Source organism: Solanum pennellii, chromosome 5 (assembly GCF_001406875.1).
Source record: "Solanum pennellii chromosome 5, SPENNV200".
Classification (NCBI taxonomy): Eukaryota; Viridiplantae; Streptophyta; class Magnoliopsida; order Solanales; family Solanaceae; genus Solanum; species Solanum pennellii.
The window spans coordinates 7251313-7267858 of NC_028641.1; the positions used below are offsets into that span (position 1 = coordinate 7251313).

A 16546-nucleotide genomic window follows, 5' to 3' on the forward strand; every position below is an offset into this window, starting at 1 on the left:
TCATAAAATTTTTGGACTGCCTTGCGTTAAGTCATAAACCTAACTTATAAATTGATGCTTTTAATTAAAACCAATAATTCAATTCATTGTTATTACAAGGAACTTGTAAATTTTCTAGCTTATGGACAGAAATAATTGCACTTAAAATTTATTTATTATAGGACGGTAGATACTTTGTATACCATTTCTTCCTACTCTCTTCTTCAAATAGAAAAAATAAAATTAAAAAAGCCTCAAAAATACACAAAGTGTTATAAATCCATTAAATAAGTGGATAGTCCATAAAGTTAGTACATGAAAAACCATTCATATTCACTAGGTTACATGAACCTTTTTGGATAAGAATGTATCTATTTATTATGATACTTAATATGGTGACCTTTGGAGTGATTTCTCACTCTATAAATAGGGTTGTTCATTCACTATTGTAATATATACATATGAAACTTACATATACTTGAATAAGAAGAAAGTCTTCTTCTACATCTACTTCTCTTGTCTTCTTCTTATAATCTTGATTTTACAACACGTTATCAGCACGAGTCTCAACCAGTTCAAGTAAAGACTTTAAAAGCTTCGGAGGTATGAATTTTCTTTTTTTTTTTAAAAAATAATGTCTAATCTTTCTAAACTCGAATTTCTTGCTCTAGACATATCGGGAAAAAGCTATCTATCATGGGCACTCGATGCAGAAATTCATCTTGATGCGATGGGTCTAGCAGACACCATCCAAGAAAATAATCAAGCATCGAATCAAAACCGTGCTAAGGCGATGATATTTCACCGTCATCACCTTGATGAGGGTTTGAAAATGGAATATCTCACTGTTAAGGATCCTCTGGTGTTGTGGAACAATTTAAAAGATAGATATGACCACCTGAAGTTGGTCGTCCTTCCACAGGCACGTTATGACTGGATCCACCTGAGACTTTAAGATTTTAAATCTATCAGTGAGTATAACTCTTCCATGTTTAAAATTATCTCACAATTAAAATTATGTGGAGAAAATATCACTGACCATGATATGCTGGAAAAAACGTTTTCCACTTTCCCTGCCTCGAGTATGCTTCTGCAGCAGCAATACCGAGAAATGGGATTTAAAAAGTATTCCGAATTAATCTCACATCTCCTTGTTGCTGAACAACATAATGATTTACTGATGAAAAACCATGAAAGTCGACCTACTGGTTCTATGCCATTTCCTGAAGTAAATACGGCAAATTTTCACCAATCTAAGCGTGAAAAAGGTCGTGGCCCCAGTCGTGGCCGTGGTCGTGGTCGAGGAAGAAATCTCAATCATGGTGATCGTCTTGCACTAAATAATAACATTCAACACCAGCAGTGTAAAAAGAAGAATGAAAAACATGACGTAGTGCAGAAGAAAAATTCAGACAACAAATGTTATCGATGTGGAGGAAAAGGACATTGGTCACGTACCTGTCGTACGCCAAGGCACCTGGTTGAGTTATATCAAGCTTCCCTGAAGGAGGTGAAAAATAACGCAGAAGCCAACTTTATCACGGAAGATACTGTTGAACCCATGCATCTAGATGTAGCGGATTTCTTTGAGAACCCCGAAGGAAAGATAGATCACCTGATAGGTGATGGGTCTGTGATAATATAAATATATTTCATTTTCGTCGTTTATATGAACTAGTATGAATATGTTTTCCTAGATTTGTAAATAACTAAAAGGTTGTGTATTGTTTTTGTTTAGTAATAATATTATAATGTTTATTTCTTTTATATCTTTTATCTTGAAGAATATATGGATACCTCAATGATCAATCATGAAGATATTTGTATAATTGATAGTGGAACAACGCACGCCATATTCAAAGATGAGAAATACTTCTCCTACTTGCTTAGAAGAAAAGCAAATGTTACTACAATTTCTGGTAATTCAAACTTAATAGAAGGCTCCGGAAGAGCTACTATATTTCTGCCTAAGGGGACAAAACTTGTCATAGAAGATGCTTTGTTCTCTTCTAAATCCCCAAGAAACCTGTTAAGTTTTAAAGATATTCGCCGAAATGGATATCATGTTGAGACAATAAATGAAATGAATGTTGAATACCTTGGTATTACCAAGATTGTCTCAAACCAGAAATATGTGTTGGAGAAATTATCAACTTTATCTTCTGGCCTGTATTATGCAAAAATAAGTACGATTGAAGCACACTCTATCGTAAACCAGAAGTTTACTGACTTAAAGACTTTTGTGCTTTGGCATGACCGAATAGGTCATCCTGGATCAATAATGATGAGACGAATCATTGAAAACTCAAATGGTCATCCATTAAAGAACCTGAAGATTCTTACAAATGATGAGTTTTCATGTGCTGCTTGCTGCCAAGGCAAATTGATTACTAGGCCATCACCAATGAAGGTTAACATTGAATCCCCTCAATTTTTGGAACGAATACATGGGGATATTTGTGGACCTATTCACCCATCTAGTGGGTCGTTTAGATATTTTATGGTCCTAATAGACGCATCTTCAAGATGGTCTCATGTGTGCCTCTTATCATCTCGCAACCTGGCGTTTGCAAAATTATTGGCACAAATGATACGATTAAGAGCGCAATTTCCAGATTATCCCATTAAGACAATTCGTCTTGATAATGCTGGCGAATTCACATCCCAAGCTTTTGATGCTTATTGCGTATCGGTAGGGATAAAAGTTGAACATCCTGTAGCTCATGTTCATACTCAAAATGGCCTTGCTGAGTCATTTATTAAGCGCTTACAATTGATAGCAAGACCTCTACTTATGAAAAGTGAGTTGCCTACTACTGTTTGGGGTCATGCTATCTTACATGCAGCATCACTTGTTCGTCTCAGACCGACTCATTATAATAAATACTCCCCATTACAATTGGTATTTGGTCATGAACCAAATATTGCTCATCTTCGAATTTTTGGATGTGCTGTATATGTGCCTGTAGCACCACCTCAGCGCACCAAGATGGGCCCTCAAAGAAGGTTAGGCATATATGTTGGGTTTGATTCACCCTCAATAATTCGCTACCTTGAGCCATTGACGGGAGATTTATTCACTGCAAGATTTGCAGATTGTCGATTTGATGAAACAAATTTTCCGCAATTAGGGGGAGAGAAAAATAAACTTAAAAGTGAAATTGCATGGAAAGTTTCGTCATTATCTCATTTTGATCCACGCTCCCCTGTGTGTGAACAAGAGGTCCAGAAGATCATCCATTTGCAAAACATAGCAAATCAAATGCCAGACGCATTTACTGATTCAAAAAGGATAACAAAGTCACATATTCCTGCAGTAAATGTGCCTATCCGAATCGACGTCCCAAAAGGACCATCTACAAGTGTCATAGCTTCTGAATCACAAATACGCCTGAAGCGTGGTAGACCATTGGGTTCAAAAGATAAGAATCCTAGAAAAAGAAGTACAAAAAATGACACTACAAAAGAATTTCACGAAGAAATTCAAGATCTGATTAATCCTGATATTCCTGAAGAAATCAGTGAACCCGAGACTCAAGTAAATGAAGAACTCTCAATAAGTTCTTCTACAGGTGATGGGATAAGTTTAGATCGATCAAAAATCATAGTGGATAATGTTTTCGCATATGATGTTGCACTTAACATTATGCAAGGAAATGAGGATCTTGAACCTCTATCCGTCGAAGAATGTCGACAAAGACATGATTGGCCAAAATGGAAAGAAGCAATTGAATCAGAATTGAATTCACTTGCTAAGCGTGAGGTTTTTGGACCAGTAGTCCAAACGCCTAGTGATGTTAAATCAATTGGCTATAAATGGGTCTTTGTACGAAAAAGAAATGAGAGAAATGAGATTGTAAGATACAAGGCACGCCTTGTTGCACAAGGATTCTCTCAACGACCTGGTGTCGACTATGAAGAAACATATTCACCTGTTATGGATGCAATAACTTTTCGATATCTCATCGGTTTAGCTGTACATGAAAATCTTGAAATTCGTCTAATGGATGTGGTTACAGCTTACCTTTACGGTTCACTTGATAATGAAATTTATATGAAAGTTCCAGAAGGACTTAAAATGCCTGAAGCATGTAGTTCAAAATCTCGGGAAATATATTCAATCAGATTACAAAAGTCATTATATGGCTTAAAACAATCAGGGCGCATGTGGTATAATCGCCTCAGTGAGTACTTGATAAAACAAGGTTATATAAACGATGTCATTTGTCCTTGTATATTTATTAAGAAAACAACATTGGGATTTGTTATTCTTGCTGTTTATGTTGATGACATTAATCTCATTGGAACTCCAGAAGAGGTTCAAAAGGCAATTGAATATCTAAAGGAAGAATTTGAGATGAAAGACCTTGGAAAGACAAAAATTTGTCTTGGACTACAAATAGAATATTTAGTAGACGGGGTCTTCATCCATCAATCTGCCTTTACTGAGAAAATCTTGAAACGATTTTACATGGTCAAAGCACATCCATTAAGTACTCCAATGGTTGGCCGATCACTTGAAGTGAGTAAGGATCCATTCCGACCTCAAGAAGAGAATGAGGAACCTCTTGGTCCAGAAGTACCTTATCTTAGTGCAATTGGGGCACTTATGTATCTTGCTAATGCTACGAGACCTGACATAGCATTTTCTGTTAATTTGTTAGCAAGATATAGTTCTTCCCCTACACGAAGACATTGGAATAGAGTTAAACATATATTGCGATATCTAAGGGGAACTAGTGATATGAGTCTGTTTTATACTAAAAAAGATAGTGCAGATCTTATTGGCCATGCAGATGCAGGTTATTTATCTGACCCACATAAAGCTCGATCACAAAAAGGTTATCTGTTCACATACGGAGGTACTGCTATATCATGACGATCTACGAAACAGTCTATTGTCGCTACTTCTTCAAATCATGCTGAGATAATAGCCATTTATGAAGCAAGTAGAGAATGTGTATGGTTAAGATCAGTAATACATTCTATCAAAGAAAGATGTGGTTTGAAGTGTGACGTCAAGATACCCACAATACTCTTTGAAGACAATGCTGCATGCATAGCTCAATTAAAAGGAGGCTTTATAAAAGGAGATAGAACGAAACACATTTCACCAAAATTATTCTTCACACATGATCTCCAGAAGAATGGTGATATTGATGTGCGATAAATTCGTTCGAGTGATAATCCAGCAGATTTATTTACCAAATCTTTACCGGCCTCAACTCTTGAGAAGATGGTTCACAAAATTGGAATGCGGAAACTTAACCATCTGAATCGTGGTTTTTATCAGGGGGAGTAAAATACGCACTGTACTCTTTTTTCCTTAATCTAGGTTTTGTCCCATTGGGTTTTCCTAGAAAAGGTTTTTAATGAGGCAACAAATAAATGCGTATTAAAAGATATGTTTACTCTTTTTCCTTCACTAGAATTTTTTCCCACAGAGTTTTTTTCTAGTAAGGTTTTAACGAGGCACAATATCTATGGACATCCAAGGGGGAGTGTTATAAATCCATTAAATAAGTGGATAGTCCATAAAGTTAGTACATGAACAACCATTCATATTCACTAGGTTACATGTACCTTTTTGGATAAGAATGTATCTATTTATTATGATACTTAATATGGTGACCTTTGGAGTGATTTCTAACTCTATAAATAGGATTGTTCATTCACTATTGTAATATATACATATGAAACTTACATATACTTGAATAAGAAGAAAGTCTTCTTCTACATCTACTTCTCTTGTCTTCTTCTTATAATCTTGATTTTACAACACAAAGAAAATAATCTCATAATTATCTCTAATCCAATTTCAATTAGCTTGGGTATAAATGGTAACTTTGGCAAGTAATTTTTAGCTCGAAACTGATACATACACTTAAATAATTAATTTCAAACGCAATAAATATAAATAATTTTGATAATATATCATATCGATTTTTTCCACAAAACTTAAAAAGTATTTTTCAAGTGAAAAAAGGTTATTTCTCACTCAAAAATTCAAAGAACAAGAAACATGCATGTTGAAATATATATATATTTTAGTTTTTTAAATTCTAGTGGTACTTTTTAAAGTAGACAAAGTTCCATTATTTTTACTGATTAAAACTTTAGGTTACATCCACCAGCCTTATATAAAGACCCTAGCTATAAAAACCTATAGTTTGAGACAATGGCATGTGAACATGAACTCTTGGTTTTCAAACCCTAAAAAAATTACAAATAATAACTTAAAGAACAAAAAAGCAGGGAACATTACCTGTATATAATTGGAAAAATAAATAAATTTAGCTTCATATTTCTGTATATAAATGAACCATTAAAAGTAAAAAAACTATAGTAGGAGGAACAAATTCTGAACGCCGCCAGTGTAATCATTCACAGGGATATTGTGTTTGAAAAAAAAGCTTTTCAACTTCCCCATAAAATTAAATCTTCCTTTTTTTATAACAAAAATAAAAATATTTAACTTTCTTTTTAATAAAAAAAAATTAGTCTGTCATCTTATATATCCTCTTGCCCGTAAATCCCGACTATTTGCTTTTATGTTGGATTTGGACATTCTGATGCTGACCCCTTCTCTCTTGTTTGGTGCGTTATTTTCGATACGGTAAATACGCGATTTAAATTTAATATAAACGATATAGGTTAAATAGAAAATTAAAAAATGTGATATTGTACAAATTTATAAAATGACTTTGATATGTTTGTTACCAACGTACATCTAAAGTATTGATCAATGAGACGCAATAATAATATAATCATAGAGTAATAAAAATGATATGATTATAGATTTGCCAAAGATATTTTTTTTTGGAATGAACGAACTAAAAAGATGTGATAATTATTTTTTATTTGAATTTAATTTGTATACATTTATGAAGGATAAATCCTGGTTCAGTAATATTAATTTGTGTACATTTTTTTTTTTGGTTATTATTATCTTGAAATGTAAATAGTCCAAAAATAATTTGAGAAGAATGTACGAACTACTTTTTGAGGCAAAGGCTCCAGAGTTAATGCCATTCAATAAAAATATTTAAGAACTTCATAAATATACTATATGTTTCGTACGTGAAAATGGAAATTTTTAGACTGACATCTTAATAAAAATATTATTGTTTCTATTTCAAATTTTGAAAACACAAGTATACTTGCTTAATGCTAATTTTTTATTATTTCTAGTTGCTAAAAAATAAAATTACTATCAAGGATCTTTTTAAAAAAAAAAAAAATCTATTTTGATTCCCCCCCCCCCACAAATTTCCATCTTTGCCACACCATTTTATTTCACCATCTCATCCGCGTGGAGATTAATGTGTAAATAGTTCATTCATTAATTAATACCTAACTTTTTTAAAAATAAAAATAAATTAATGTGGTATCTTGTTATTTGAAAACTTGTTTGGTATGAATGATAAGAGATAACTAATTTTGAAATTATTTTTTAGAATAAGTTTATTCATGTTTGATTGAATAAAATTACAAGTTAACTTATTCCAAAATTAATAAGTTAATAACAATCATAAAATAATTATTCACGAAACAATAATCTCAACATAATTTATTCTTCGATCAAATGCGTCCTCAGAGTAATACAGTAATAAAATTGGTTAGGTGTAATCTAAGGTCAAACGATTAAACTGTAAAAATCATTCATTAACAAATGAAACACAACGCTTCTTTGAATACACCGTAAGTACGAAATATTTGATGCAACAATTATTTTCTATATCTTTTCTTTTGTACTACTGTATATATTTTCTTCTTTTACTTTTATTGATTATGTGATGGTTTTAGAAAATTCATATTTCATAATTAAATTAATTCGATATTTTAAATAAAATATTCAAACTAAATTACAATATTTTGTATATTAATATATGAAAAAGTTATACTATAATAAAATGTTAGTCAAAATTTTTATCGTTAACGGAGATAATAACGGTGTTGGAAATAGATGAAAGGCTTTTACTGCATGATCACGCTTTTAGCTGTCACATTCCCCCAACTAATTTCTTGGAACGTCGTTCAACCATTATTACTAATTATGAGTTTGTATGTATCAATTTCTACACCACTTAATTATGCTTCACTCGTGTTCAATTAATTGGTTTTCATTTCAACTTTTAAATTATTAAAGTACAAACTTGGAAATAATTATCAAGTTTGTATGATAATGTTATGTTCATTCCTCCTTTTCAAAAATAAATTAGGAACTTAGCTTAAAGAAAATATCAGGTCTTATTAGAATTCGATGAAATACATTAGCATCAAAGGAAGGAAAAAAATAATAAAATTAAACTCACACGTTATTATTATATGAAAAAGAAAATTTCATCATGACGCTAGATTGACAAATTAAATACATTATGTTGGAGATAATATAGTAATTGAAAATGGTAGTTGCAACATTTATTCTTTTAATTAATGAGAAAATAAACAGGAGCATCGTATAGAATTTGGATGATTATGTATTATCAAATATATGCAACGACATCGTTTGTAGGCACCTTATTTTCAAATGACTAGTTTTTTTGGTTTGTTACATTATTCATCTATCATTACTATTAAAAATATTAGTAGTTGTAAAAAATATTTTGAAATGAAAGTGAGGAAACTTTAAGAAATTAAATTCATTAAACGTACTACTTTTATTTTCAAATTTTGATATGTTATCCCTTTAGTTTTCTTTATCAAACAACTATTTAACTTACTATTTAATGCTACTATAATTCACAATTAATATACATCAAAGTTTAACATTTTGAAAGTTTGTATTCCATCAAATACTCTCATATAAGGTGAAATTGAATTTAAATAACACTAACTTATGATGTAAAATCATATTTTTGGTAATTATAAGTAAAAGTTATTGAATACTAGCACTGATTGGTAAACTTTGAATTTACAATTAGACATTTATTACACTATGAGTCATCTCATATAAGTAAAGGCAATTTAGATCAAATTAGAAAAGGAAAAATAAAATATCACCAGTACTAGAAAGTTACTATTTTCTTATTGAAATTTCTTAGTAACTATTTTCTCTTTGAAATTTCTTAGTTACTATTTTTAATTGAAAATTTCTTACTATAAGAATTGTTCAGTATAGCTATCCTACACAAATATTTGGATTAAGTCGATGGAAATAATAAAAAAATATATTATTGTTTCATATGAACAAATTATAAACCTTTAGTATTAGTGAAATCTATTATCCGTTATGTACTTTTACAATGAATTGATTCAATAAAAAATAGTGAAAAATTATATTTGAGCGGCTTGTTGGTCAATGAAGTTATTATTGAATTCTGAAATCTTATGTTCAAAATTCAGTGAAGAAAAAAATATACTATGTGACTCTATTTTTATCTGTAAAGCTTTGATGAACAGAATTACCTAATGTCTATTGTTGTTGAAAAGTGACAGTTAACTTGTGAAATTAACTAAGATGCGAGAAAGCTGATTCGATCACGACGATCATGAAATACAATATTATTGTTTCAAACAAACAAATTATAAAGCTTTACTATTAGTGAAAATCTATTATTCGATATGTACCTACTTTTACAATGAATTGATTCAATCAAAATGAGTGCAAAATTATATTTGAGAATAACTTCGGATTATTGATCAATGCATTGATTGTTAAACTATGAAATCTTATATTCAAAATTCATTGAAGAAAAAAATATAGTACTACGTGATTATATTTTTATCTATATAACTTTTGACGAACAGAATTAGCCTATTGTTTTTGGAAAGTAACAGTTAACTTGTGAAATTAGTTAAGATCGAGAGAAAGCTGATTCGACTACTGCGATTATAAAAAAAATAATATTTTCTAGTAGTGTGTGTTTGAGTTGCTTTGTAGTACTAGCTGTAGAGTAGTTACTTTCTATTTAATGCCCTTGCAACGCGTAAATTCTCTTTATTGATGCAACTACAACACAAATACCATTATAAATACAACCTCAAAATCCATATATCCCTACTACATACATTCTCTCCTGCACAAACTACTTTGTCCTAAGAAAAAAAAAATCTCCACCAATTTTTTCTTTTTCATATTTACAAAAAAAAAAAATGGAAGATGCAATGAGAAGACTTAATCAAGAATCTGATCTTCCACTCCAAAACACTACAAACTCTTCCACTCTTAATAAAACTAGATCTTCTTGTTCATCAAACAAAAGATCACTGAAAGATACTACTACTGGTCCCTCCGCGGTGCGATACCGCGGAGTTCGTCGTCGTCCTTGGGGACGTTATGCAGCTGAAATTCGTGACCCTCAATCAAAAGAAAGAAGGTGGCTTGGTACTTTTGATACCGCTGAAGAAGCTGCTTGTGCTTACGATTGCGCTGCTAGAGCAATGCGCGGTGTTAAAGCACGTACTAATTTCGTTTACCCACCTTGCCCTACTCCTACCCAACCCACTTCTACGAATGATGCGTTGTTTAATATTCATTCGTCTTATAACTCTTTGAAATTAACATCGCCTTATTATCACCAGAGTTCTAATACTCTTAAGGATTTGTCTAATAGACCCTTTTTTCATTCCTCCAGTCCTTATGGTTCTACGGGGCGTGGTCATGTGATCGGTCAGAAAAGCAATGATTCTTTGAATATGCTTCTGTTTCGTGAACTTCTGGGTTCAAATTCCAGTAACAATAATAATACTAATAATTTGAACGTAACTAGTAGCATGAACATGCCTAATTTGTACGAACAGCTGCCGAATTTCACGATGAATCGTAATACGAACAGCTTCTGTTCGTATTTGCCTAATAGCAGCAACACCGTGATTCCCAGTTCTTCTGTCATGACTACTCAAGTCCCCAAATTCGATAACACTGTCCACTGTACTATCAACAACAACAGTAGTAGTAGTGCTACCGCAAATGATGATTCTGCTGCAGGAATGGATTTTTTTCCATCTGAGTCATCTGATTCTGGATTATTAGAAGAGGCTTTAAATGGTTTTTTCCCAAAGCCCAAGCCCATTAAATCTGTTCCATCATCATTACCTAATTACTCAACTAAAGGAGAATTTTGTAATATTTTCTCTCAACAACTGCAACCACCGCAACAACAACAACAGGAGCAGAGTAATAATGGTGGTTTAAACAGTGATTTTGGATTATTATCATCGTCATCGTCATTGTCATCATTTCCAGTGGATTATTTTCCAGGAAATCTTCAGGTATCACCAGGAGACAACATAATGGGAGACATATTTCAGTATCCAGATCTTCTCAGTATTTTTGCAGCTAAGCTGCAAAATGCTTAAAGCTTTGTACTACATCTTGCAGGCTGACCTAATGTACTAATTTTATATTATATGCTTCTTAATTAATTAATTACTAGTATTTAAAAGTTCTGGGCAACTCTTAAGTTGTGCGCCTTGATTTGAAATGTAAGAGTTCATTCAGTAATATAGCAGTGTTATTTTCTAAATATATATCATTCCTCCACCTTTTTTTTTCTTCTTCACATAGCTCAAGCGATTTTATTAGCTGCTCTGGAAAAATTTAGAAATTCGATTTTTTGAATTGATTGCGGTGATTATTTTTTTTCTCTGTTTAGTTGCATCTATTTCTGGTTTTTATATTTTATAAATGTAAGATTTAACGGAATGTTTGTTTGTTACATTGTTTGGTGGTGAACAAATAGACGTGTCACAACGTTTTTTTTTTTTTAAAGTTCTTGGCTGTATATGCTTTTAGGGAAAGTTTATTTGGTTGTGTTGACTTTTATTTATCAAATATATTGTACTTTATGCTTGTTTTGTAATTTTTGTACAATTAATTTTATATTTTCTATCTTTGGAATTATGGGCTTTTGGTGTGTACTGTCAATCTTGCCTTGTTCTTTCAGAAAAAGAAAAAAAAATTAACCACCTTTTCAAATAAAAAAGTAAAAAGTAGAGTACTACTCTACCGATGAAGCTGCTCTCCGGTACATTATCTGTTCAGTTTCTTCGTTACCCTTTAATATTTCGATGTGTTATACAAATAATCTAATGATTCAGATTTATTTGATTAACTAAATAATTTTATCATAATTAATATTTCTCTCACTTTCATTTTGTACTTAGAATCCTTTCTTAGTCATATTTAATTTTCTTCTTCCACCATTTCAACACATTCCTCTTTTTTAACTAAGTCTGATATTGAAAATTTTGATATATAGATATTGAATAATCCAACAAAATAAATGAAAATAAGTGATGAAAGAGGGGTTCCAAAGAAGCTAGATTTGGAAATTACCTAGAACTTATTGGCCAAGTCATTTCGTAAAAGTAACAGAGAAAGAACTTCTTAAAAAAATAACATATGAAAATTGAAACTAAGCTTTTTGAGACGAAAAGGTAAAAATAGTGGTGGGGTTTGACTCGAGAAATTTCAATTGAACTTTGCGAGAGAGGCTATCAATTGGAAAAATATCAATGATTAAAAATAAAATGTATTTAAAGTTCCAAATATCAACACTATAAATAAAATCCTGAAATTTATTTTTTATTTGCTACAACAAAAAAAAAGTTTGAAAAAATAAACTATAACATAGAATAATGGATTCTAAGCACATGAAGGAAGTGAGAGAAATATTAATGATGATAAAATTCTTTAGTTAGATAAACAAATATGAGCCATTAAAATTATTTGTATGACACATATCAAAATATTAAAGAGATAAATGACGAAACTGGAGAGATTATGTACGGGAGAAGAGTCTCTTCCCTACTCTACTACTTTGGTTTCCAATTTTATATTTTTATGTCAACTTGGATTTAATAACTTGATTTCTTTTCAAAGTAAAATGTGCATACTAATAATTTACTTTGCTTTAGACTCTAACAAATTAGTTAGAATTGAGTATATGAATTCTCAAAAATTGGAATTGAACCATGAGTTGTTGGCTACTCTCTCTCAAGTCTCAACCCATTTTATTTTTTTATTCTTAAAAAAAAATTTCGTTGAATTTTTATGGAATTTTATAAATAAGACATATTGTTTCAACTAAGGTAACTAAACATATAAGAAATAAGTTAATTAATAATAACAGAATGAATGATGCTTAAAAGTAAAAAATTAGGTCCAATTTCACTCGTGGAATGATTTCATAATGGCCAATGTGTGGAAATGACTTTTCCTCCTAACGTTCATAAGTATTGGTCCGATTTAATTCTATGGGGTGAATTGCTCCATCGATCTCTTTGAGTAATATTATTATTTTTCTCGTTTTTAATATATTCTGGCTCGATTCAACCACACATTAAACTTGACATATATGTCTTGATTATTTTTATCCTATACAATTTTGTATTTAAAGATTTGAATTAACTATTACACCTTTAAATACTTGTCAAGTAGTATAGTAAAAGTATGTACTTTTTTCTTTTTACACGTCTATTTATAAATTAATCATATTTAAAAAATTTATCATTGAAAATTAGTAACCGTTCTTAATTAATTTGAAATATCATAATCAAATTTAAATTTTTGGCAAAATATTAACAAAAAATAATTTAGTAGACTAAATACTTCTTTAGAAGAATACAAAACACTCAAATAAATCAATATATATATATAAAGCTGAATATAGAAAAGCTGATGTGGCATGCCTATATGAACTCCATTCCAATTTATCTTTTCTCTCAATTTTTTAAACTTTTTTTTTTAAAAAAAAAATAATAATCTACTAAATACATATAATGCATCTATTAACTAACAATTAAAGAGGACAATGAAAAGTTTTTACATAAATAATATTTTTATTGTTCTAATGGAGTATGAAGAATTATAACGGTTGTCAATAACTTATTACAATCAAATAAAAAGTATAAATAGGAGAGTACATAATCTGAAAGTAACAAATAAAATTCCAATTTCATTGCAAAAAAAAAATTACAAAATTACTATCTCATATAAATCAAGAATATTGATTTGTTTATACAAATGAAGTTATGCATGAGAGCACATAATTGAAAAGTAAGTTGACGAAATGGAAGAATTATTGCAATAGAAGATATACTACTTCAGGTAATTGAATTTTTGAAAAGTTTTATTGCCTCAAATAAATAAAAAATTTATTTGTTTGTACAAATGGAGTCAAACAAGAGGATATGAAGGTAAATTAACAAAATTGAAGAATCATTCCACAAGAAGATTTACTGCTTCAGGTAAATCAAAATTTTGATTTGTTATATAAATGAATTCATTAGAATATACTTGTGCAAGTTTAATCATTTTATGCCACCGAAAATTACATCAACGGATCTACCAAAATTGTACAATGGAATTCTATATAGAAATTCAATATAACAAAGATCGAGAAACATCTAAATGTCCTCTAATATTCAGTTTGTAAATCCTAAAATAATATCTGAAGTATAGTTTTCTAATTTTATTCTTTTTTTTTTCACAAATAAAAAATGAATAAAAAGATGAGGCAAGAAATAGCAAGATTAAAAAAAGAAGATATTAATAAATTTTTTCTAATAGTATAGAATAAATTTAGTGTGATATAATTAGAAAAAAAATAAAGAGATGAGGCATGACATTGCAACTTGCAAGATAAAAGGAAGAAGATATATAGTAGTGGACTGAGTAAACAGTAAAAGGGAGGTAAAGAAAAAAAAGGAAAGAATTTTTTTTAAAGTAACTACATACAATAAAAATAAACACAAGAAAGGAAAACAAATGTAAAAACGTTACCCAAAAAAAACGTTATTTTTAATTATTTTTCCGTAACTACTTCTCTCTCTTTCTTCATTGAATTTATTTTTTAGAATTTTTTAAAAGTATAATACATTAGAGAGGAATTTAAAAAAAAGTGACAAATTGTAGTGCCATGGGGACTAGAGAGAGAGACAAACATGATATTTGAATTTTGTTTCACTGATTTTATAGATCAAAAGAAAAAATTGTAAAGAAGAAAACAAATTTCAATTATAGTAGTACATTATGATAATAAGGAGGAGAGATAAATAAGATTTTCTCTTTAAATTTATAAAATAGAAGATAAAAAGACTAATTTAAGAAAAAATATTAGTAAATTACAGTTATGATGAGGAGAGATGAAAGCAATAAATTATAGTAAAAATAAGAAAGAGAGATAAATAAGGTAATACTTTAATTATGTCATATATTAAATTAGACACTATTTTATAATTTCTATTGAGTTTTTAACATAAAATATAAATAAGAAAAATATTTAAAAATTAAGAAAATGGATAACTTCTTTTGAGTTTTTTTAGCATAAAATATAAAGGAGAAAAATATTTAAAAATCAAGAGATATCTTATTTTTATCAAAAGAACTTATTTATTTATATTTTTTTAAAAGAAAGTCTGTGAATATTAACATAAATATTTAATATCTGCGTTTTTCTTCAAATTTATAAATTAAAAGAAAGAAAACAATTAAGAAAAAAGGTGCTTTTTGTGAATAAGAATAATTCAGAAGAGATATAAATAATTTTTTTTATTTATATATATAGAGAGATTGAGAGATGTATATACAACCCCAATTACATAAAGAATAAAGTATTTAAAGAAACTAATAATTTGAGGCATTATATACTTTAATAAAATACATATAACAAATTTGGGAAAAACTTTCTAAACAAACTTTATCAGAATGCTGATAGAAATAAAGTTGAGTTCTTTTTACAAAAAAAATTCAGGAAAAAAGTTTATTATTATAGCATATGCATACAAATTATATTAATTATTTTGAGATGAGAAAAATAATCACATCTTTTTAAGTTATCACGTATCTTCAAAGCATTAAGATAATCATAGTTTCTCAATTTATAAAACAAATGAATTTAGTAAATTATAACAAAAAAATGTAAATTAGGACTTTGACAAACAAAATATGAGATTTCTACATTAGAATTAAAAGTATAATTTAAATTCTACAACGTTTAAGAAGAGTAAAAGAGAATAGTGACAAAATTAAGCATGATAGTAAGGAAGAAAAATAAATAATATTATTATTTCTATAATCTTTTTTTAAAAATAAAAGGTAAAAGAAAGGGTTTAAGAAAAAGTGATAAATTGTAGTAATGTGAGGAGAGGGACAAATAAGATATTTGAATTTATTTTTTTTACTGATTTTATAGATCAATAAAAAAACTTTAAAAAATAAAATTTTCTTCAACAATAATTATAAATTATGACAATAAGGAGGAGAGATAAATAAGATTTTTGATTTTTAAAAATTATAAAAATGTAGAGGGTAAAAAATCTAATTTAAGAAAAAAAATTAAATTATAGCAATGATGAGAAATGATGAAAAAACAATAAATTGTAGTAATGATAAGATGAGAGATAAATAAGGTAAATATATTTATTGTAATCATAATATAAGAAGAGTACTATAACTATAATTTAAAAAAAACCTAAATTAGATACTATTATAACTTCTTTTGAGTTGTTAATCATAAAATATAAATTAAAAAAATATTTAAAAGTCAAGAACAAGAGAAAAAATAATAATTATGAGTCTTCATCAAAGAGAAATTTTATTTATTTATTTACATATTTTACG

At 29.3% G+C, this 16546-nt stretch overlaps 1 pseudogene; it reads left to right on the plus strand.

The window, feature by feature from the left end:
* The first annotated feature begins 1090 nt into the window (after window positions 1-1090).
* Window positions 1091-11451, plus strand: LOC107019047 (annotated as a pseudogene).
* Window positions 11452-16546: the final 5095 nt, after the last annotated feature.